Source organism: Pezoporus occidentalis, unplaced genomic scaffold (assembly GCF_034315485.1).
Source record: "Pezoporus occidentalis ecotype Australia unplaced genomic scaffold, CSIRO_AGI_Poc_V1 ctg96, whole genome shotgun sequence".
In the NCBI taxonomy this organism is placed as follows: Eukaryota; Metazoa; Chordata; class Aves; order Psittaciformes; family Psittacidae; genus Pezoporus; species Pezoporus occidentalis.
Window position 1 is genome coordinate 1,520,697 of NW_026916325.1, and position 11,442 is coordinate 1,532,138.

The following is an 11,442-nucleotide window of genomic DNA, read 5'->3' on the forward strand; positions in this document are numbered from 1 at the left end:
CTTTTAGTCAGCATGACTGATTTGGGGAGCAATAGAATAAGTTAGTCTCTGGTTGTTTTGCATTTGCACTTAAACTTCCGTGTAACATGACTGTGACTGTATTGTGCAGTTAGAATATGTTTAAGCTCCAGAACTAGATGTGGGTACTACACATGACAACATTTATGATCTTCTGCAGAATATGTACTGTAATATTTCCCCAGATTAATTTCTGTTTATATTCTAGCAAATTCAATTGACCTATAGTATACTGAAACAAATGTCAATTTAAGACTTCTTTTGTTGGAGAATTTCTACAACTTCTAAATGTACAAATTAGTCTCCTCATCCTGTAGAGACAACACTGAACCTACACATTTCCCCTTCTGCTTTTCTTTGAGGATCATGAAAATTGAAACGCACAAAGAAAATCAACATAATCACACTGTTCAGGACCTGAGCTTCTGAGAAGTACCCTCTATCTGTTTTTTTTTCTCTGTTTTTTTTTCTATAACTCTGCAAAGGAGCAGCCACCTGATGTCAATGGTACAGCCTTAAAAAAGTCTGTTCCCTGGTTAGAATGCATTCAGATGGGTGAAAACACAAAATTAACTGAGGGTATCTGGAAACTACTTAAAAGTTCAAGACCCATGCAAGTCTCAAATCACAGATAACATGGGACCCCGGGAGGCATCAGACTTACATCAGACATCGAAATTCCGAAATGTTTTTGAAAGAAACAAAATGGAAAAGGGAGCTACAAGACTGACTGATGATTTATAATGCTTCCATAAAATTATATTCTGAGACATCAAACATGTATATAACCTTTTCATTGCATGGAATAATTGCTAAGGACCGTAAGTGTAGCTGCTTTTCTAATAGAAAGGAATATGAAATTGTTTTTCAGGTAGTATCTGCAAGCAAACATCTGCTAGCAGTATCTCAGGTACATCTTCAAACATCTCATTAACAGCGGTGTCCTGGGTTTAACGGTAGCAGTCAATTTTTCTCCTTCTTGGTAGCTGGTGCAGCACTGTGTTTTGACTTCATTCAGCCTGGGAACAGTGCTGGTGATACCGATGTTTTCGGTTGTTGCTAAGTGATGTTTACCCTGACCAAGGACTTTGTGAGGCTCATGCTCTGCCAGGGAGGAGGGGAAGCCGGGAGGAAGCAGAGACAGGACACCTGACCCAAGCTAGCCAAAGAGGTATTCCATACCACAGCACATCATGCCTGGGGCGGGGGGTAACTGGGAGTTACCCGGAAGGACACAAGGCTTCTGGGTCGGACTCATTTCTCGGCGGGTGGTATTGTATTCTCTTCCCTTGTTATTTTCTCTTATCATTGCTGCCATTGGTGGTAGTGGTGGTGATTTGTGTTGTACATTGGTTGCTGGACTGTTCTTGTCTCAACCTGTGGGAGCTTCACTCTTAATTCTCCTCCCCATCCCTTCAGGAGTGGAAAAGGGGAGAACTGGGGGGGGGGGGGGGGGGAATGACGCAGGTTTGGGCCTCAATTGCTTCCAGCAGCCCGGCACCACTCACTGGGAGTGAGTGAACCAGCTATCTGGCTAGGGTTTAAACCACGACAAGGGGAAACTGCTGTCCATGACTGATTCTTTCTCAAACAGCTCCAGCTTGACAGCTGCCAGAAAATGAGCATGATCAGAAAGGAGGAGGAGGAAGGGTATATAATGTCCCCACTGACAATAAGTATTGTCATAAATAAGGATTAAATTCTCATCATACAGTTGATGAATTTTAGAAGCTTTCTGTTTTTTTTCTAGGATGTATGTCTTTCCTGGCTGGTATTCTCAGCAGGTGTGGTACATGTTGCTTCTGGGAATGGCACCGCGGCTGGCCTTGCTCTAACGGTTTCCTACTTCTGTTGAAATGAGTTTGCTTTTTTGTTCATATTTAATAAAACTTGTTTCTCCCCTCTCCCCCTTGAGTTCTTTTTCTTCTGTGTTATTTCTTCTAATCTGTCTCCAAATCTTGCTTGACTGCTCTCATATTTTTCAACCCTTATTTCTCTCATCTAATAATTTGTGTTGCTCTGCAGGTTAGCTTTTCTCTCTACATCATTCATTATATCAAATCCTCCTTTTCATTTCTGATAACCTTGATATATCAATCATCTACTTCCTCAAGTTTCCCCAGCTGTTCTAACAATGCCACCTATAATGTTTCCTAATACTGCTCATTGTCATACTTAGGACCTCACTTTTTCCAACAGCCTGGAAATCTAATGTTTTCTATTTGTTTCTGATCTGGGTGTTATTTAACTTGTCACTGCAACAAGAGCAAGACTTTTGTCTGCAAAAGTTGCTTGGCTTTAGATAATATTGTTTGATGTTTCTCAATTACAAGCTTTCTAATGGTTACTGCTGTGATATCACTGATTTGATGATTGGCACAGCATAGAGCTTTTTAAATTAAAAAGAGCTGTACAAACAAACTTAGCCTTTTCACTTCTACCTCAAGACTACATATCTTTTGTACTATGCCATCTATTTCCTATTTATTAACTGTGCTGAACTAAAAGGGCACACTAATTTGTAAAATATTATACTAATATGATTTAATTATATTTTGCAAAAGCTTCAAATGTATCATGCAGTGGTTTGATTCTTGTCTTTTTATATTGTTTTAGGTCTTTATATTCACATGAAGCATTGTAGAATTTTCCCCTTACTTACAATCTATACCTAAATCTTTTTATTTCTACAACTTCCTCGTTCATTACCAATACTTAATTTTGTTAACTGAAACATACTTTTGTAAATTCTAAAAGGAAAGAAAGTTAAGCAGTTTTCTCATTGGCACTGCTATGGGTCATGTATTTCTTATGTGGTGGTAGAATTTCTTTAAACGGCAGATTTAGACTATGAGTCAGAAGAGGCAACTGTCATGTTTTCATATGTTCCAAGAATCATGTAGACATGCTTGAAAGGGAACTAGTATCATTCCTTGGAATTGTGACCCACAGCTGTCATTGACAATGGCACACTGATGAGATGGTATGATCTTTTGTAATGGGGCAAGATCAAAGCACTACATCATTGTGACAAAAAGGTATCTATCTTTCTCAACAAACCAGGTGAACAGTGTGTGTGGATTTGTGCATATACACATACTTTTGTTGTTTCTGTCATTGCTTTTTATCAGGTCATAGTTTGTTGTGTGGCAAAAGACATTTCTATCAAGCATGCTTTCCCTGGAAATGTTAGCTTCTTTTTGTTTCTTACTGAGCTCTGGTGGTGTGCAGTTAAATATTTGTTGTATCAATGAAGATTTGAGTGAGGCCTCTTTCTGTACACATTTATGCTGAATATTGTTACAGTAGCACACTATTCTTTTGTGTAATTTGCAATAAACCTTTAGATGAAATGGAGGCTTAAGAACTTTCAGGTCACTGCATGAATATTTGCTTATAGTGACTCAAAAAGCCCCAGTAAGGTAAGTCCTGTGAATGTTTCCCTATTAATGCAAACGTATTTTCTGGAGGTTCTACTTTTTCTTTTTCTTTTTCTTTTTCTTTTTTTTTCTCTTTTTTTTTCTTTTTCTTTCATTTTCTTTTTCTTTTTCTTTTTCTTTTTTTTTCTTTTTTTTTTCTTTCTTTTTCTTTTTCTTTTTCTTTTTCTTTTTCTCCTTTTCCTTTTTCTTTTCCTTTTTTCATTTCCTTTTTCTTTTTCTTTTCCTTTTCCTTTTTTTTTTCCTTTTTATTTTATTTTTTAGTTTGAGCTTCAGGGTTGTCATGTCTGAAAGGATACAGAAGGGAGCTGGGTTTCATCAGATTTTTAGACTTTTTCCTAATTTCTCTTTCCCTGTGAGGACACAATTCAAACAAGATTTTTTTTTTTTTCCCACAGATTGACATGAGTACTCCTTCCATCAGTAGGTCATATTTTGCTCTACTTCAGGCATATTTGGCAGGGTCATCACTTTCAGTACTGGACTTCATTTAGAAAATGAGAAGATACTCCATCTGAGATGTGAGTTTCTCTAAATTTCCTAATTATCATAAATTTACATTAATCTTGGTGATCTCAGAGGGTTTTCTGAAATCCAGTGTAGAAAGTGTAGAGTCTGTTCTTGCCCTTTATTAGGAGTAATGATTTGTTTTGCCTAGCTCATATACTGTACTTACTTAAGGAGAAACATCTCTCATTCTCAGTCTTTCACCCTGAAGTTGACCTGTTTGGGATGGAATAAACCCTGAATGAAGCCAGAAACTGGATTATTCTGTTGCCTAGGATTTGGGGCATAAATGTGGAATGAAAGAGGGAAAATTTCAAAATGGATCCTAATCAAGTGGGGAATATATTTGAACTTAGGTTGTTGTAGCTGAGGTGCTATGATCCTCTCATCGTCAGTGTGTGGGTGCACTCTCTACAACCCATTTTTTAAGTTATTTAAACTACTTCAGGAAACCAGTGAATTAACCATTTTGAAGTTTTTCATTCTGTCCAGAGCAGTCACTAACTTTGACTCAGCTAATAAACTGGTTCCTGAAGTTTCAGATCAACCAAAATGACTTTCGCTGGAGAGAAAATCCTCCAATGCACACACAGAATTGCTCAGCATTTCATCCTCCATGCATATATCAAATAACTGGGAGCAAGAGGAGATGGGAGTTTTTGACTGTGTCATTTGCATCTGCCTCTGCACAACTATAACATAGGCCTTGTCCAGAACAAACGATGTATGCTTTGCTTTCTGCTTGTGAGGTTGTGCCATGGGAAAGAACATGTAGAATAGACTTGCAGAAGGGTAAAGGAAGGACTTGATGAGAGCAATCTTGGGGACCACAAGGCCCCAACATATAGAAAATCATGAAAGAAGTGCTTTGCTTAGCAATATCACAGTAATCAGAGGCTTAATTAAGTGACCTAACAGTCTACCTGAAAAGCTTGGGAGTGAATAGAAAGATAGGCCAGCAAGAACATTCAAAATAAAAAATCTCTTTGATCTAATTCTACTTTAAGAAAAAATAGCTAAATAAAACAATCAAACAAACAAAACCAACCAACAAACAAAACAACAACCCAACAAAAAAACCCAACCTTTTTTGATAAGCTAGTCAAAATTAATATCTAGTTTGAGAGAAACATGAGATATTTTATGCCTATACTGTTAGAGTTCAGAAAAGCTATAAGCAACTGGAAATAGTATTATACCGTAGAAGATTCTTGGCAACCTTAGCTCTAGGTATTGCTGACTGTGTAACCTGTAATATACCATTTTGGCAGGGGCATATACTGAGCATACATAAAAAGGTTAAAATGATATTAAAAATAGCACAGAGAATTAGAGAAAAATATGGCTGACAGACAGTATCTAACATGTACAAAAGGTTTCCACAGAGACATATGTCATGGACTATTCATATTGAAACAGCAAATATACTAGCTTTCTAATTATTTTAGCATTAGAACTGGTTTTATGTTAGCCAAGCAAAAGAACCCTGTAATGGTACAGGGTAGGATAATAAAAGAAGAATGTTTAACCTTCCCTCCAAACTCATTTAGCCAGATCCTCTCCTAGAAAAATTCAATTGGCTCCAGAAGGGCTGCACCAGAGAGAAATTCCAGTTTGATTTTTGCAATGTGAAATTCAGCTCACCCATTCTTCTGTGCTTTCATTTAATCTGAAAAATAATGATGTGGTAGACTACCCTTCTGCTGAGGAAGAATGACTCCCTAGCACTCATAGCTGGGTCCTAGCCTCTCAGGAACTGTTGCACAGAGATCTGTCCACCTGCTGCCATCTCATTCCTGGCAGCAGCCTCCGTTTTTTTTCTCCGTCAGCATGCTGCCCTGCTGTGTGCGAGGCTCCCTGGTAACATCTGTCACAACCAGCGCTGTGAAACACAGCAAACTCACTGCTCAAATCTTTTGCGTTCCCATGCCGACCATATTGTTTTCTTTTGCCATTAAGTAACAGCCAAGATCCAATTTTTTAAATATTTCACAACTTCTGTAATTCCAACACAACTCCAACCTCCCCATGAGTCTGGCAAACAACCAGTTCATGTTAAATGCTGCTATAAACAGCCAGAAGCAGAGGTGTCAGCTTCCTTGGTGCGGGATATACAGTTATACCCAGATTCTGGCTTAAGAAATTCCAATTCCTGACAAAACAAATCAGACTGCGGGGATGGGATGGGCATTTTATATGTCTCAGTTCTGAGGAAGACTATATAAGGTAGGGATTTTAGCATCAAATAGCTGTGCATAAATAAAACCTTTCAACTTTTCTAAGATTCAGAACTACATACAATTTTAGGGACTGTCTTATCGTGGATGCCTGAAAAGTCTCTATTTGTTTTCCTGATAACTCCATAATTTGAAAATATAAAATAATTATTTTCAACAATGATTTTCCATCAAGCATTTTTCTGAATTTTCTTTGTGTGAAAGGATTCTGAAAAACAGAAAAAAAACAAACCCTTCTTTCTCAGTTTTGGGAACAGAAAGCTTTTAATTTCTTAGGGTTTTAGTTTATCAGCAAGAAACATGGAAGTTTGAGAAAATGGGTCTATTCTTTTTGAAGCTTTGGCATGGGGAAAGTGCATTATATTTCATTGGTTGTGATTTGAATGGTAATGGGATAACAATCATTATTTTATTATCATTTTCAGGATACATTATTCATTCACACAAGTTCATTTAAAGGAATAGTTTTCTTATACAGTTGCAAGATCATATTCTCATTGCAGATCTATTGCAAAACCATCCATGAACAATTTAGGTGTAACTGTAGAAATATTCAAGTTGTTCAAGACTTCACACATTCTTTGTTTTGGGGTAGCCCCAAGACCTTTGAATGCATTTAGTGAAAAAGCTATGAATACCCAGGATCCCAGTGCAACAAATAACAGAAAAGACCCGCATTTTCTAGATTTCATAAATTATATATTCCCGTCTTCCACATTTCTACAGTTCTAATCCTCCTGAGTCTTCATTTAAAGGGAATTATTCTGTGACAATATAAACATTAGTTAAAGTTTTACAGTTTAAACTCTATCTCCACCAGATGTCAGCAACGCACTCTCTAAACTCTAGCCTCATCCTTTCCCCAGTGTTACAGAAATCATGTAACATACCATATTTAAACAACCAGAAAAAAGAAAATTATTATCCTTGCTTCTGAAGAGACTCGTGACACTACTAAGCTTGTCCAGCTAATAATGTGATTCTTTACTTAGTTTCTTCTGGGAAGGACACTTTATTGCATATTGGACCACTAACATGCTCATTGTTTTTTTTTTCTCACAGTTGCTGCACAAGGCTGACTTTCTGTACGTGTTTTCCTCTATTAGACTATCAATAATAATGTATTTGATTATATTTTGCCTTATTGTGAGTCTATAGAGGAAAAAGTAATAGTGAATATATGTGGGACACTACTGCTGTAGTGTTTGTTTACCTGAAAATTTTAGGGCAAAACAGAAATACACTACACCATTGGGAGTGGCAGAGCGCTGTGGTTAGTAGTAGAGGTTATCTCCAGGGATTCTTCTTTACCAGGAATGCAAGCATCCAGCTGTAGCATCCAAAACAAACACAGAACATTAACAGGCTCTGGTTTGATTTCATGGCAAAATCTTTGCTATTATTTATTAACTTAAACCTCTTCAAGTTCTCTCAGACACAGCAACAAAAAGGTGCACAATGACCTCTATTGAGACAGTAATGTGTGTGGGGTGCCAAAGAGACATGACAATTTTCATGCTATAATGTCCCTGGAGCTACACCCACAGACTTCAGAGCACTGGGGTTTTTCATCTTGTTTTTGGTGGTTGGTGGTGGGTTGGGTTTTTTTTCCCAATGTTTTCTAGAAATAGAGACACTAATTCTTTTAGAACAGCATTGATCTGTCAGAAGATGAACTTTCAGATTTGGCCAAAACTGCGTAGAAAAGATACCTCATGTCAAGGATAAAATTTCTGGTTAAAACCACAAAAAAGCAAGCCCCATTGCTGAGTGAGAAAGGAAGCCTGGGAATCCATTTAATTCATGATCAGCCTGACTCACAGAGGACTTTTAATAGTCCAGGGGATTCTTTTGACTGTGCAACTAGAGATTGAGGTCTGGAACCTAAAAGCATGAAGCTTTGTGAGGATGAAACACCAGAATATCTTTGTGCATTGAAATTCAGAGCCTTTCTCTGGATCAATGAGTAATAAATATACAACCTGAAGCATCTATACTGGGCGGTGCTAATGGAAGTTCATGCAAAGATTTATATTCAGGGTTCATCCCCAGGAAATGGAGGGTGTAAGTGAATTCTCTGATCACCAAGTAAATAGGAGAAGGTTTGATGGTTTGTTGTCTCTTTCCCATTAAAACCTCAAAAGCTGTTGGGCTTGTGCCAATGCACAGCTGAAAAAAAATTTTGGAGGCTATGGGAAAACTCATTCCTGCCCAGTTCTAATTTTAGGTCTGGCTGGTAGCACTCCGCATTATTCAGGTTGTCTGTTGGGTGCTGTTATACAATACAGTTTTCAGCTGCTTATAACTTTGCCAGAACATTAGCCATTTGGACCGAAATTTTCCATGACTTTGCCTGCCTCAGGCTGAATTTTTGGTAACGGCAATCAAATTATTCAGACCTTTTAGAGTATGAGTTGGGGGAAATAGGAAAAGTGTGGGGATTTTAATGTTAGTAACTTCTGTTCATTGTTTTGTTAAAGTAGCATTATCCTCCTTGTGCTCAGTACATGGGAAATCAGAATGAGTAGAAGTTCATGTGGATCTGTGCAGTGCTTGCTGAGCTCTGGTGATCAACCCATGTTGATTCTCCCAAATTATAAGCTCTTGGGTTAAAAAAAACACCACCAGCAACAAATTCAGTTCACAGTTCTCGGTGCTTTTCATTTTAGCTTCCAGGATCTACAGTGAATATATGCTTACCAACCGTGCTTGAACATTTCAGCTTTTCCTGACAGAAGGCAACCCTACAGACAATATATTAGAAAGACATTGAAATATGTCAATGAAAGATGCTTCCCCACTCTGTTGCCTTGCCCAGCAAGAAGGACAAAACTGGATTCCACCTACCCCCTCACCTCCCATCCTCACGACTGATTCCAGATGGAGAAGCAACCTCCAAAAATAAAAAAGGATGTTGAGGTCATTGAAGGCAATCAGGCAGAGTGGAAGAGGGAGACTTCAGATGTGTGGTTTTGGATCATGAAAAGATAAAAACCAGAATAAGGTGGTGGCAAGGGGGTTATGAAAAAATTAGGCTGGTATGAGTGGATGACTGGAATGGTGGGAATTGTGACTAGAATTGAAACAGAAAACAGACTGAAATCCTATGAAGGAACTGGAAATGGGCCTGAAAGACTGGCAGGTGATAGGAAGATATCAAAGATTAAAGGAAGATGTGAGAAAGTAAAGAAGAGGCTGTAAAGCAGAAAACAGCAAGCTGAGCTTGCCCCTACTGTTTACTACAGGAGGAACCTGGATGAGAAACTGGTACTGCTGGGCAAGAAAATAGAGGGAGGAAGCAGTGATAGGTTCATTCTGCAATGTGTGTTTAGTTCTAGGTATCACCTTGAATGAGTTGGGTTTGGATGGAGAGACAATGTACACCTAGAGCTCATCCTTTAATGGAATCAAGGCAGGACGAGGGCAGGCTCATGTTGCCAGCGTCAGTGCAGCAGTAGGGGTGTCACAGCTTAATTCTCAGAATTTCCCAGTATTTAAGTTTAAAGAAAAGAGGAACACACTTACTGATCAACTGGGAAGGCGGCAAAAAATATTTTCCCTGGCATTACAAAAACTGAGAGCAGAGATAGAGGGAAATTTACCTCTAGAAGAAAATGCTCAGTTCCTTTAACAAGTCCCCTCATCCAATTCACCGAACATCTTTCAGTGTCTAAAAAAATGCAGAAACCTCAGCAGAAAATATCTTCATTAATTACATAGCACTTGTCTGTGGCCAGAGCAGTCCTTAACAGAAGAAGAAAAAAAATAGCACTAACTACGTCATTAAAGACCTTCCCATAATGTATACAAACATGACTGAGAGCAGGTTGAGAAAACAGTAAGAATCTGGTCTTTCACCAGATTTGAACAGTTTTCTTTAACTTGTTTGTATTTAATACTCATTAGTGGAGATAGATTTATTCAAGCTCTAAAAATAAACTATAAATTCAAGCTACTGTGCCAAAGTCCAAACCCTGACTCAGTTTTTATTTTGTCCCTACTCAGTCAAATCTCCCTCTAACTTTAGTCGGATTAGGTTGGGTGAGGATTTAGCAAAACTCATCAACGACTTCATGATTTGGCTCAGAGCTCAGTGAAAAATGAACTCTTTAAAAGGACTGTCATGGAACTTACATAAATTTACCAAGTCAAAGTGCGGAATATTCAGTGATTCATGGCAGTGTGGTTTTTATTAGAGCTTCTCTGAAACACAGCAGGCTTACTTAGCAAGGGTTCACGCAAACATTTTCTTTGGTTTCAAGTTGCAAAGGTTCACATGCTCCAAGTTTCACTTTAAGCTTTGGGTTTGAGTCTTGGAAATGCCCTACTTTCACTCAATTTTTGTATCCAAACCATAGTAAAATAAATCTGGCATGAATGTGAACCAAATTCAGGCTGGCTGAAGTCCACCCAAAGCTGTGAATGCAGTTTAGAGGCTTGGTGTGGTAAATGGCTTTTTGTTTGTTCTTAACCGTACCACTGACATCATGTTGATACTCACCTTGCTTCTCCCAATGTACCCCAGATCACATGGCACCTTTGTGAAACTGCAGATTATGATAAAAATCATAAAAATATAAAAGGATAGCATTACACTTGAAGGTCTGGACTAGCAACAGGTTTCAAAAGAAACATTTGAAGAGTTTCTTCAATTGTATAACTACATTTTATCCAGCACAGTAAAAAATACAGTGCTGTTATATCACGTTATGTAAACTGTCCCTTCGCCTGCAACACCCTTGCTATATTAGTTCTCCATAAGCATCTATGAAGTGATTCTACTTACCACCCTTGAGTTCCCAGATAAAACCCCTTTTTTGCTATGTCCCTGTCAAGAACCTTATACTTTAAGACCTCATAGATTGCTTAGCTGCTCAGTGCCATTTCAAAGCTGCTTTTTTTTTTTTTTGCGTTTGTTATCATAGAATAGTTAGGGTCGGAAAGGACCTTAATATCATCATATTTGTTTCTCAGTCTCCAGAAGTTCACACTCTCTTTTTTTTTTTGTTCCATTGCTATATAAGTAATTATAAAGACTCTCCCTATTTTTTTTTCTGTGAATTAATTTTTTCACCTCCTTGCTCCTACTGTTTTCCTCATTTCTCCGATATGATTTTCAACCTGATCTTACTGAATGCTAGCATCCTGCTGTGCTTTCACCTCTCCACCTCTCCAAGAAAGCCAGAGAAAATTAAACTGACCTGGGGATGGTTCTGATTTCTGATTTGATTGGAAAGATTTTT